This window comes from Phalacrocorax carbo, chromosome 1 (assembly GCF_963921805.1).
Source record: "Phalacrocorax carbo chromosome 1, bPhaCar2.1, whole genome shotgun sequence".
Taxonomy (NCBI): domain Eukaryota; kingdom Metazoa; phylum Chordata; class Aves; order Suliformes; family Phalacrocoracidae; genus Phalacrocorax; species Phalacrocorax carbo.
In genome coordinates this window covers 173305139-173317657 of record NC_087513.1, presented here as the reverse complement: position 1 = coordinate 173317657, position 12519 = coordinate 173305139, and the positions used below count along the sequence as shown (strand labels likewise).

Below are 12519 nucleotides of genomic sequence, written 5' to 3'. Positions count from 1 at the left end.
TAATCTTCCGGTCGCCGATCCCTGTCTATTCCCCTACACTGTGAGAGTGGTCAAATACTGGAACAGGTTGCCCAGAGAGGTGGTGGAGCCTTCATCCTTGGAGACATTCAGAACTCAACTGGGCAAAGTCCTGAGCAACCTGGTATAGTTGGACCTGACTTTAAGATGGACTAGTTGACTGATTTTCAGAATTCCTGCCTAACCTAAATTACTCTGTGGTAATATTTCTAAATATACTAACACAAAATAATTACATTAAGTTATTTCTTACCATCCAAAAGGCACAAAATGTTTAATTCTTCCATGGCAATGCAATACACAAGAACATTTTGATGCTTCCAGAATGAGTTGTGTGTTGTAAATTTCTGTGTCCTCCAGGCAGCCTGATTTTCTAGGAACACTGACAGGAAATTAGGCTGATTTGCACTTAAGTTTTATTGACATTTAAACGGTTCTTCAGGTGACAAAGTGACATATTCTGGCAGAGGGGTTTTTTAGAAAATTACTAACAAGATCCATCTTTAAATTTGCAAAAATAAAAGTAATTTGTTAGCATATACTGATAATACATAATGCTGTTGGTGAATTCTTGTAATCCATATAGTCCCTGTGTAAATCTCAGTATGTAATTTTTTTCCAGTTGAAGACACTGTATTTTTCCTCTGTCTCCTCACTAGACTCCAAGGCTATAATTAATTATCTAGCAAGAAGACTTTCTAAGCTTTTCATGTGAAAGTTAGAATGTCACTTAAATATAGCTGTTCAAATGTGAAATGCCCTACAGCAAAAATTAATGAACCTTTTTGCTCTTTTAAGTAATGAAAAGGTTCGGTTGCATTACCTGTGCAGCATTTTTACTGATGTTATTTCCCACAAATGTAGTTGTCAATATTCCAGAATTCTTCTTCATGAAATGGTCTTTGCAGTTTCACGTTCAAGTAGGCCTCGTGTGAGTCAAAAATAATGAAGTAAAGAGAAATTTCTAAGGGTAGTCATGCATGTAAGCAACTTGTGACTGAAGTGCCCAACCCAACATAATCATCCTCAGTTCCTCTTTTTCAAACCAAAGGGAGCAAAGAGAAAATTCTCTATCCACTCTTACATTTCTTGTACATTAAGTTGGTGTTACTTAAGTGATAAGTTTCGTAAGTGTATGGGCTGAACAGGAAAGAAGGAAGGACAGTTGGTTTAGAGCAGCTTAGGATTTTTAACAGTTAATTGCTTTCCCGCCTTTGTCCCTTGTTAGAAGCAAAGAAGCTCTAAAGCATGAAGGAAATCTCTTGGTTGCGGGAAAAAAATGAAACCATGAAATTGCTTTATTTTTTTTAATAAGGAGCTAAACTTTTAAGGCTTGTTGCTGAATCCTGTGGTCATGCTTCACTGGCATTGTAGTTTCTAAATATTTTCTGTGCAAAGGAATGATATGTCTTTGGGATTTGTAGTCTTCCTCCCCTTCAAGACTTCCTTTACAAAACAGCGATGAAACCGTGTAAAAGAGGAACAACTGTAAATTTAAATATTAGTTGTCTGATTATTTGTCAGTATCTCTGGGACACAATTTGCTACCTCTTACATGTCAGCTGTTATTGTCCATTTCAGTTATCCTTTTGCATGACACAAATGTTCCAGCAAAAAAGGAGCACTAACTCCACTAAACGGCTGACATCTGCAAGATGGTCAGTAGAATTCTCTTGCTCCTGGAGTGCGTTCATCAACTTGCATGTCTCTGGAAGACATGACTCAGACAGCATGACTTTCTAGAAAAAAATGACTGCATTTTGAAGAAGCGTTTATGTTATTAGGTATATGCCTCAATCGACTGCCAGTCTGTTGCACGTTTACATGTAAACAGATTTATACACAAGGGTTTGAGTCTGTAACAGCCTGTTGTCTTTCAGGGTTGCTCTCATTAGGGAGGTCTAGTGAGGAAAGAATTTATCTCCCTGTTAACATTACATTTAACAGAACACATGCCAGACTTTATAGTGAGGCAAAGAAATGTATCCCTGGTATTTTCTTATACCAAAGACTATCGAGAATCTGTATTCTTTCTTGGCTTTTGAAATGAAACAAGTGTCTCTAGAATATCAGGTTTTGCTTAGTGTCTTTGGACAATATTAGCCCCTTCTTAAATTCCTAGGATTGATTTGGAACTCTTGACCTTTAAAACGCATACTTCCGTAGCTTAATTAAGGCAGCTACACTTCGGGTATTTTAGACTGGAGCTGGGCAGCAGTCAGCAGCAGTACAAGGTGTAACTCTTGGGGGACGGCATCGCTAGCGGAAACGGACAGCAGTTGGGAATTACGGAAGAGTCAGTGGCGAGTATTGCAGAAGCTTTTAGTATTTGGAGAAGTAGGTACAGCTCCACAGATGTTAGACCCTTTGCAGCTCTTTAAGCCCTCTGCTGACAGCACAAGAACCACCAACTTCATTCCACAGAGTTAATTTTGCAGAGTTCCCTGGGTTTCTTTCCTCTCTGATAAGTTTTCTGTAACAGTAAATACCTATATTTTTATTTTCTCTCTTTTTTTTTTTTTTTTGAGAGAGAGAGAGAGGGAGGGAGACTCCTTTTTCTCAGGACATTGGAACTGGGTTCAAAAAAAATGGTGAATTTTAATCTGCTTACCCTTCAAAGGATGAAGGGGACAGAAAAACCCAGCAAATTTCATCCCCACAAAAGCAGGAAATGGCAGAAGTATTAAATGCAAGACGTTGGGATTGATCATGGAAATAGCTTTTACTCAGAAACTTACATGTTTTCATAGACTGTGTGCCCTTTTTGAAGATACTACAGAAATAACCACTGTAAAAGAGAATGCCGCTTTGATTGAAGCAATAGAATCAACTTTGTTTGACCATGAATAATTGAAGTCTTTGTGTTAATGCTTCTTTTAAGGAGTAGTGGATCAGTAAATGTAACTTAATTGCAGGAAAAGTCTTATGGATGGAATTTATGACTGTATTTCAATGAAAGTCTTTTCATTTTTCCTTTTGGTTAAATAGAAGAAGGATTACTTAGATTACTCAGTGTTGCAGCTGAAATTGTTAGCAATTCCCAGTGCCCCTTTTTATCGTGATTTTAGAGATACATATTGCAGCATGCAGGACTTTCTCTTTTGCTTTCTTATTCAGTTCTTTAGAAAAATTTGTTTCTTTCTGCATTATTATAAGGTAGAGCCTGGCAATGTAGCACTTGACTTTTACAAGGGAGTTGTCATCTGGATTTTATATGTGGATTTTAAAGGGGATTGTTAGTGGCCCCTTCTAAAAGAATGTTGGAAATATTCCTACCAAATTCTCCCTGAGACCTTGAGAGAGGGTCATTTCTGTGCCTAAACTTCCTTGTGCTCCCCATCACTGGTACAGTACCACACATACAGGACGCCTGTCACTATGTTTCACAGGCCTGTGGTTTCCAAGCACGCAGCTCCCAGTGCCGGTGGAGCCATATAAACAGAGATTCACAAGTTGTCATGTAGAGCTCTGTGTAAGATGTTCACACAAAAATTAGTATCACTCATCTCCTCTGCGATACTGTGGGAAGTGTAAGCAAGGAAAAAATACAATAATTTGGTGCAGTCTATTCGCTTGCTGCCTTTTCCTTCTTGGGGGTTCAATTATTTTAGCACATAAATAAAATTCTAGTGAGCCTTCATTCGTGGACATTGGAAAGGAAACATGCTGCAAGTCCTGCAAGGATGGCTAAGTCCTTTTTTTCAGATGCTTCATCAGAGATCTTCTGTGTTCAGGACTCGGGTACTGACCAGACAACTCCTAAAAAATCATTAGGCACCACTTTTTACACATTAATCTTCATTTTATGAATTTATTACTTAAATACTAAGTCCCCAAAATCCACTCAGTGTTTTTGAGTAAAGGAGTACGTGCCTGAAGGTACCAATGAGCAATAAAGGGACTAATATGTCAATGACTTGAGTCTTACTGAATTAGCGCATTCCTTGTCATTTTGTGTCATTTCTCTCATTACTGCAGTAATTAACTTTGCAGAATTGCATTTGTTCCATTCAGCAGGGAACGGAGAACAATAACAGTGTTTACCAACAGCGGGAGGGAGCTTACCTTTCTTTCCCAACCCCCTAAAATCTCTGCCGGCTAATCTCAGTGCACAGCTAGGGTGCCCTCCTACACAATGGAGACTGCCTGAAACCTCCCTTAGGGAAACCTAAGTGAGCTGATTAGAGCTGTTGTCAATGCAAACCAAATACCCAATCCTATGAAATCTAGCGGTTTTTCATTCTGACGTGCCATTTCAAATCTGTACAGGCTGAAACCTTTGTCAAATAGTTTTACACCATGATAGTAATTCTGAAATAGCTGAATGACTTAAAAACAAGTACAGAGTACTTTCAATCCGTTAAACTCGGTGAAATTACAAAGAAACAACGTACGTAAAGTTCTTATGTTTCCAGCTGCAGTAGCATCAAGAATCTTTGATAATTCACTACTATTCTTTTCTAGTTGTAAACCAAAATATTATATATAAATACAATATATATTTTTAACATAAATGTAAGGTAAATTATTTGGGTTTATTTATTTTTAACTCAAAGCAAAATATTTCTCTGTGAACATCCATTTTTAAGATGCTTTTGGTTATGAATGAAATGCCAATAAAGTCTCTTGAAATCAGTTTTATTTAAAAATGTAAAGGTGACTGTACTGCATCATCCTCATGGGCTTGTCTGATCTACTGTCCTGTCTCCAAGAATTGTCGTATTCATGACAGAAAGGTGTAAACACCCCATGGGCCCACAGTGGACAGGACGACATTTACTGATTTGAATGACAGCCCTAGTTTTCATAAAAATCTACAGTATCTTTAATAGGCAAACTTTTAGATTCACTGGATGTTTCTGGAAACAGGAGTGCCTGACCCACCTTCTCTGCTATGTTTTTTTGTTATTCTTTAAGAGTTTTTCTGTGTTATTCTTATCACTTCTATCTAATTTCTGAAAACACAAAGATGTAACCGTAAGGTTCTTAAACCTCTGCTTTGGTGCCACTCAGCCATGGAGGTACCAAAAGTACAGATACGCCAGCATTCTCAGTGACCACCTAGACTTGTCCTAGTCGTGACAACACCAAGTCCTACTGCTACAGAGAGAGATGTCAGAACTAACAGCGCTTCGCTCTGTATGAAATACCAATTGGTGGGTTTGGTAATAAGAACAAGGGAGAACCCGTACATGTATTTATTGGACCAGAAACTGGAACCCAGTCTGAACAGAACTGGCAAGGCTATTGGCTTCACAGTGCCCTATAGTCATTATACTGCTTCCATAGGAAACTGAGGATGTTACTGTTTTCCTCAGGTGATGGATAGGATTCAATTGATCACCCCTGTTGTGTGTTCACAGATGTTAGCTTTGGGCAATATAAGGATGGGAGCATTTCTGAAGAAAGGAGTGACCTTCAGCTTTGGAAAGAAACGGCCAAGATAAAATTCAGAGCTTCCAGTCTATTAGCTTGAAGCACCTCCTACGGACTATATAAAGCTCCTAAGTACTAACAGGGTACTGAATTTAATATATGCCTCTTCCTTAAGTTGCATAATTCAGTGTGAACAAGCAACTTCTTTGGCTATTTGGCTATTACTTCGCTTCCCGTGAGCACTGTTTTCACTCCTGCGTTCAGAGTAGAGCGAAGCAGGCATTGCATCACACTCTCTCTTCAGTGTGATATTTTTGAAAGAAACACTGACATGAGACTAGTTTACTGGTACCACAATGTCCTTGGGATAAAGAACATAAGGCCTTTTTTGTTCTTCTTCAATTAGATGCCAGGAAAGCTTATTGCCACTGCTTCATACTATAAATAACGTCACCTGGGTTGGAAGTGCTGCAATGGATCATTGCAAAATGCTTCTGCTGATAGAACACAGTGGACCAAGCTGGTCTAACCTACTGTGATAAATAGTTATCTCATAGGTGAATTTCATTATGTTCAAATAATTGTTTTAAAGTAAGATTTAAAATAGCAGGGATGGATGCAGATGCGGTATTGATAAAAGACTGTGCAATTGCAACCTGCTTTATTCACATAATCTAGCAATGCTAACATGAAGCAAAAGGGAAAGAGTAAACATCCTCTTTGTCCCTTCCACTTTTACTTCTTTCCCTTTTCAGTGAAGTCATATCTGAAAACAAAACTTAAAATTTGGAAAACTGTAGTACTGCATGGTAAAACACTTTAAAACATGTAGAACACGACGTGACTCTTTTTATCCTGGTCCTGCCAAAATACATGTTTTAATATTAGTTTGTTTCTCTGGTGCAATAAAATATACTTTTTTTTTTTTTTGCCCCACAGGTTACATGCAGTTATGTAGTACCTTATGGCAATTTGTACCCAATAATGTGTGCCAGATTTATGAATCATTAGGCCTTTCTCTTTAATTACACAGAAGCAAGACTTGATAGTCACTAAAAAAAGTTTTGTATTTTGTTACTCTACAGAGTTATCAATATGCAATCTAGAGAGGAAGAAGACTTGTTTTGTTAAAAGATTGAATCAACTTTTCTTCGCCTTTATCTTATTTATATCTTTCAAGCAGCACAGGGATTAAGACTTATGTTAAAGTCTTGCCTCATCCAGCTTGCCACATCAGTTACGAGTTCATGCGTAAGCAGGCTCCATAGCTTAACTAAGCATGTTATGAACCGGTCAGGTAAACACACTTGAAATGGGCTTATACATTCATGAACTGCAGTTTTACGTACCATAGGCATGCACAATAGATATAGACCAAGCTTTCATTAAGTCATCCAGCAACAAGAATACTTATAGGTCAAATATGAATATTCTAATCCATAAATATTTTTATCTAGAGCTGCTCTAGTAAAAAAAAAACCCAACATTATCATTACAGTGGAGAAAGATTTTTTAATCTGGTCTCTTGTTCTGAAAGTAAACATTTCTTTTTACTTACTTTCCTTTTTAATATTTCAAAAATTATTTCCAAAAACAAATTATGAAAAAGTGAACTTTTAAAAAATGACTAGTATATTATAAGTGGAAACTAGCTAAGCTGGTTTTAACAGATGATTACAGTTTAAATCTCTCTTTTCAGAAAATAATATCCTTAATAACCTCAATAAATTAATATCCTAAAAATAAGTGTAGAAAAAGCTGGTATGAGTATTTTGCTGAATAATCTGTTGCTATTTTTTCCACCATGATTTGTAGAAAATAATGTGAGTAACACTTGAAGCTGCAAGTGCCAATATGTTAACCGAAGTGTTTCATGTTTTTCTCACTGAGAAATTATTTACTTCTATTGATCAGGCTCTAAATATTTTGAGAAAGGCAGAAAATAATGAAGAAAAAACCCAACATTGTTTAATTAACTGTTTAACTATGTTGTATATTATGTAACATAATCTAATCTACTACTTAATATATGTCTGAGAACTGAAATGAAAAACATTCTAAAAGACTGACATTGAATGCGTCTTCAGCTCACGGGAATAATATAGTTAGCTAAACTAAGGTGAGATCTGTAATACTGTCCTATGTCAGTACACATTTCGCTTTCTGTAACGTTTGATTTGCCTTTTTTTTTTTTACAGACATCTTGTGTAACTTATTTGAGAAGAGGGATGTTTCTGTGCACATGCATTTGGATAGTTACATGTCAGTTCTAAAGCCCTGTTGTAAATAGACACTTATCACCAATATCCACTGTCATCTTTCCCCTATCATCTTATTTCTAGATTGTTCCTGTGTTGCCGTATTGGTCATTTTCTGACTATGCCTTACCTAAGTAAGCGAAACTAGACAAACTGTGTGGAGGCAGTTGCTTCCTTGATGGGAGTTCACCATGAGGCAAATAGAAACCACAAAAAGGGGTGCAGATGTGCCTTCTCATTACAGTACACTATTAGAAATACAGAAATCTCCCCATCCAGCAAGATGAATGTTGTCACCAACTCTGTAAGCCCTCAAGTGAACAAGAGATAGGACTCGCGGGCAGCCACATTTTATCAAGGCTGATTAGGTTTCTCGTAGTGGAGGACTGGTCTCTGAGGTTGGTAGTGTTTGGTTCATTCATCTTTCTTATTAGTCAGCTAAGACCTCGTGATAGACACTAAATGCAGCAGATGTTCTGGTGAGTTCTTAGCTTCACTGGTAAGTCCAAATACATTCTCTAACTTCTGGAGTTTTGACTAAGATTAGGATTTTAAACATTCTCAACACAAAATTATATTCTTCTATGGTGTGACTGGGGTGAAAAATCAAGTACACTTTCAGAAGCTTTCATGGGAAGCACCTTTCAAACTCCTGACTCACCCCTCTACAGCAGCCTGAGATAGGCTTTTGTAATCCCTACTTTGCTGTTATCCTTCCTGGCAAGTGACATCCAGTTACTCAGCTCACTATTAAAAGATGTTTAATGTGTCATCAGTGGAGGTCAAACCTCACTTAGTCTTGAGGCAGATGCATGGAAAATCAGTACTTGTTATTGACATCTTTTGAAATTACTTGCTCATTCCTAAACTTCCTCTTTTTTTTTTTTTTCCTTCAAAAAATGTCAAGCAAGCTACCAGGATATGTTGAAAAATATAATGGTCATCTGAGCTATTACCCTTATCATTAAGCAAGAGAGAACCCTGTTGTAATTTTAATATCCTCTGACTGACTGAAAGTCCTCCTTTCACTACTGCTGCAGCCGTTTCTGGTAGCAGAAGGGCTGGTTCCTTCCTACTGGTTTTTGGTTTTTTTTTCTCCCTAGGGGCATACTGTTTAGACAGAAGATACTACCCAATTCTTTGCGCTCCTTTGAGTTGGGGTGACTCATCTGAACAGATCATGGAATTGGGGAGCGCAACAGCAAAAATGAAGCAACAAAACCACACTACCAGTTTACTTAAACTGGGAATTCCTGCGCTATGGTGCACATGCCATTAGTGCTCTAGAAGCTGCTCCAGACTGATTCTCAAATACTAACAAAAAAGATCCATCGGAACACAGTCAATGATACTCAAGCAACCTCACTTTGGGAGACTGATAAAGATTGAAATTGTCTAGGTTTAACTCCAGCCATTCAACCCCCAGCTTTGGTAGTTCTTTATCTGATAGCTCAGAGAATCCATTCTCACAGTTTTTCCTCTGTTTAGGCAGAGGTTGTAAGTGTGTACAGAAAAGGTCCTTCCAAACAGCTATCAGTCCATGAGCTTGACTCCTCAAGAGGTACCTAAGAAAAGCAGGCTTATTGGAAATCAGTTTAAATTCATTATGCAAGCCTTTTTATTTTTAATGAAAAAAAAAAAGGGGGGGGGGGGGCATAAGTAGGAAAGACTGAAAACTGCATTCCTGAAATGACCACCTCCATTTACTGCATGGTCAATACAGAATTAAGGCCTTCAGAGGGAAGTAGTGTTCGCCTCTGTCTGGAGGCCTACCCCTCTCCATTGGCTATACACGGACTATTTCAGTAGACACTACAAGTGGGTGCAGGTTCAACAGCTAAATGTGAGAGAGTGGATTTCACCCCCTCTTGGACGGTGGATACTGACAAAGATTGAGCATTGCAGCAGAATGCCCTCACTGGTGCCAGTTACAGTATAACAGCCCTACGTGAGGTTCACCCATTTAGGCATTTACAATTTACATCCTTCTTGCCACCTGCAGAATCATCTTGAGCTAACTAGCCATTATTAAGCCCAGAACCTTTTCATGTCTTCATATCTATATTGGAAGATGTATAGTTTAGAAGCATCCAATGTACCATGGAATCTAGGGCTTTGTTGTTTCAGTAAGCAGACTTCCTGCTTTCATTATTTATTTCTCCCCACGCTTAATCTTCTCAGTAAAATTGATCAATTATTATGTTGTCTTTAAAAAGGTAAATAGCTTATTGTTAAAACCCAATCCCCATACGACCTTATACACTAACCCGGCAATGTTCCATCTGAAAAAAAGTTGAGACTTGCCAATTAGGAATTTTAGTCAAAAATACTGAGCTGAACCAAGTGATATACTGTACAAAAATGTGTTCTGCATAAACTCTGTTATCTTTCGGGACCAACTTTATTCAAAGGTAGTTCAACAAGGTCTTATTTTTCATCAGCATATACTGAGTGGCATAAATTATATTATCTTTCTATTTTAATAAATCCCCACATTGACTATTAACATTAAGCTGCTCAAATTAATGTCACAATGCAATTTTATAATTACCTGCATCATTTAATTTATATTTTCTTTTAAGTATTGGTTATAACTCTAGCTTTCTTAACAGTCTTCTGGAACATGTCTAATATTCCAACAATTACTGAATATTAATCCTGAAAGCTTACTGACCAGCTCTTTTAAAAATTCATGGTGTGAAGTTATCCAGACATACTCATCTAAGATGGTTAATAGTAGCTGCCTTAATATGCTCTTGAACTACTGTTGAAATGGAAAATATATTGTCATTATCATACAAATACATTACCTCCTCTTTTCCCAGATACAGCACAGGGATAGTTAGCATGTTTTTTCTCCTTGCTTATCAACAGTTCCACATCTTTTATGTAAAAACAGGCAGTTGTTAGAGTTGTTAATACATTTCACAGACTTTTTTTAGATGTTCTTTTCAATGTGGGTCATTGACTTCTTAGGTATCTTTCTTCCTCCATATTATCTTTCCATAATCACTGCCCGTTACTAGTTCTTTTCCCAGCTGTTGAGTATCTATAATTATAACTGCTTTACAAAATGCCCTCTAAAGAGGCAGAAGGAAAGAGATTGTTCTTTCGAGGAAGGGGTGTTTTGTTTTGACTAGCTTCTGTGGGATGGTAGACTTTGAGGAGTGTACTCACCTGACTCAGGCTTTACCTAATTATTCACTGGTCGCTACTTAAACCTACTATTTATTTCAGCTTTGTCAAATTAGCCTTTTTAAATCACGAGTTCGGTATCGTTTTGTTTCTGCTGATTACAGACATTACGATTAAATAATCATTTTGGGATGTGATTTTGAGCGCAGACTACTGCTTAATTTTAAAAATTGTGAAGATGTTAGCGCCAATAGCATGAGCTCTCCTGCCTCACCACTAAGGGTATAGCTACATGACACACAGAAATTTAGGTTCCTACCCTTGCTCTGAATAGGCAGTTGAGGTACCACAGGGAACATAGCCATAGAGGGTCATTAGCTTCTCTGGATAGCCAGAGTGGTCTGTCAGGGTCTCTGCAGTGCTCCCAGTATCGCAGTAAGCAGCACACTGAGCCCTGCAGATACTGTGCTCTAAAGTCCCCGGGTTCTTCCTTCCGCACATCATAGGCAGTTGATTAAGGAGCTTACCCTTTCTTCCCCTGCTTGTAAGAACGCAGCGTAAGAGGTGAAGGAATTTTTTCTGACCGCATCCCTTAATTATTTCTGCACTCAACATCAGGATTTAGTTCCAAATGAGTATTTGCTTCCCTACCTCATTATGCTCCTAGAGATCGTTAAACAAGTAGCATGTCATTGCTTTAATGCCCTCCTACCTTGTCCAGCCAGGCCATCCCCTCTGCCACATCCGAGCCTTCCGAGTAAAGGCCATCCCCTCTACACATCCGAGTAAAGGCTCCTTCTCCCAGCTGGCAGACCACTATTCCACAAAACCCAAATCACTCTAACGTTATTTCTCTAATCAGGAGATTTCAGCCAAAACATGCAAGTATGGCAGTTTTACACTTAGCATTTGTTAACAGATTTTCAGCATAAACACTCTGGAGCCAAAAAAATGCTTTCTTTAGTAGTGAAGAATGTGGGTTCGTCTCATACATTCAAGCAGTTAAACATCAGCGTAGGATCACCCATTGCTAACAAATGTTGCCAACAGCATTTGCTTTTATGAAGCGCATAGCCTCCGTGTTGCACCCAAGAGGCGGAAGAAAAGAGAGGTGGTGGCTCCCACCAAACTGCCAAGTGACAGGCAAACCACCTTTCCAAAAATCCTGAATGTTATTTTCTAAGTACGCATTTTAATTAATCTTACGTCACTACCCCGTGTACAGATTTCCATCTGCGCTAATAGTACATAAATAATTAAATGACATGCTTAAGGAGCATGCTGCTGGAGTTCCTGGTCCTCCTGTGCAACATGTCAGAGCTGAGCGGCTGTGTGACAACGGATGAAAATACAGGAAACACTCGTCTCTTAAAGCTGAGTCAGTGACCTGTTGTTCTCAAAAAGGCCTGTTGTAATAAAAGCCTCCAGTTCACATATACATTAAACCTATAGGGGTCAAAAAATGGGACTGGAAACAATAAAAGATTTTTCTGTACATGCTCTTCTCAGGTGGGCTGAAAATATTTGAAATGTACTCGGAACTGAGAAATACGGGGCTGTTACCTAAAGTTCTAAAGAGTCCTTAAAATCCGAGTAAAGATTGGGTTCGGCTACTGAGTAAGATGTCTTGTTTCCTCCAGACAGGTTGATGATTCTTAATCCAAGAATTCAAGTAATGAGCAGTTGAAGTTTCCATCTTGAAGCATCTGTTCCGCCAAGTCAGCACTGGCCT

General features: G+C 38.2%; 1 protein-coding gene across 1 annotated transcript in view; it reads left to right on the top strand.

Annotated features, from left to right (window-relative positions):
* The window catches only part of PIBF1 (progesterone immunomodulatory binding factor 1), a 130912-nt gene extending 126401 nt beyond the window's left edge, over positions 1-4511 (top strand). The window contains exon 19 of the mRNA XM_064440748.1: positions 46-4511. The gene's annotated coding sequence lies outside the window, so the exon portion shown is untranslated. The remainder of the gene's footprint in view (positions 1-45) is intronic.
* Positions 4512-12519: the final 8008 nt, after the last annotated feature.